The sequence below is a fragment of the Nanorana parkeri genome, unplaced genomic scaffold, assembly GCF_000935625.1.
Source record: "Nanorana parkeri isolate BGI_ZX_2015 unplaced genomic scaffold, ASM93562v1 scaffold112, whole genome shotgun sequence".
Lineage (NCBI taxonomy): Eukaryota > Metazoa > Chordata > Amphibia > Anura > Dicroglossidae > Nanorana > Nanorana parkeri.
The window spans coordinates 1,767,504-1,768,890 of NW_017306380.1; positions in this window are offsets into that span (position 1 = coordinate 1,767,504).

A 1,387-nucleotide genomic window follows, 5' to 3' on the forward strand; every position below is an offset into this window, starting at 1 on the left:
TGGGCACGGCGGCCGCAGCGGGAGCAGCGTGTGACGTGTGGCTCAGGCCGCATGTGGAGCCCGGAACAGCCCCGAACAGGCAAATCAATCGATAGCCGACGAATCGACGAATGAAAACGTTGCCAACGTTTTCAATCGTCGATTTTAATCGACTAAATCGATTAACTGTTGCAGCTCTACTTGTTGGTGTCAGAGGATCTCAAACCAGGCTGCCAGAGAATGGGCAGACTGGTTTGAGATGATAGAAAGGCAACAGTAACTCAAATAACTGCTCATTACAACCAAGGTATGCAGAATACCATCTCTGAACGCACACCACGTCAAACCTTGAATCAGATGGGCTACAGCAGCAGAAGACCACACCGGGTGCCACTCCTGCAGCTAAGAACAGGAAACGGAGGCTACAATTTGCACAGGCTCACCAAAATTGTACAATAGAAGATTGGAAAAACGTTGCCTGGTCTGATGAGTCTCAATTTCAGCTGCGACATTCAGATGGTTGGGTCAGAATTTGGCGTAAACAACATGAAAGCATGGATCCCTCCTGCCTTGCATCAACGGTTCAGGCTGGTGGTGTAATGGTGTGGGGGATATTTTCTTGCCACACTTTGGGCCCCTTAGTATCAATTGACCATCGTTTAAATGCCACAGCCTACCTGTGTATTGTTGCTGACCATGTCAATCCCTCTATGACCACAGTGTAACCATCTTCTGATGGCAACTTCCAGCAGGATAATGCACCATGTCACAAAGCTCACATCATCTCAAACTGGTTTCTTGAACATGACAATGGGTTCACTGTACTACAATGGCCTCCAGTCACCAGATATCAATCCAATTGAGCTCCTTTGGGATGCGGTGGAACGGGAGATTCACATCATGGATGTGCAGCCGACAAATCTACAGCAACTGCGTGATGTTGTCATGTCAGTATGGACCAAAACCTCTGAGGAATGTTTCCATCACCTTGTTGAATCTCTGCCATGAAGAATTAAGGCAGTTCTGAAGACAAAAGGGGGTCCAACCCGGTGCTAGTAAGGTGTACCTAATAAAGTTGCCGGTGAGTGTATATAGTTGTATTACCACATGAATGAGTTTACATCTTATGTAACTGTTGTAGCCGCTCAGATAATAGCAGTGCATAAAGCAAAACATGTTTTCATTAACATCTCAGCTTGTGTTTGCATTCCCAGCACTTGGAAAGTGAGAATTTATACAAGTAGTAGATGAATTGTTTACACTTACTCGCTGTTTCTCTCCCTCCCCCTGGGTAAAGGCAAATTGATATTGAAAGTACACCATAAAATCATAGTTTTTAGTTTTGTGAGTTAGTAATATGGGAAACTCAGGCCTTTTGTGGGGCTTGTTGCTTTGTTGGCTCAGATTG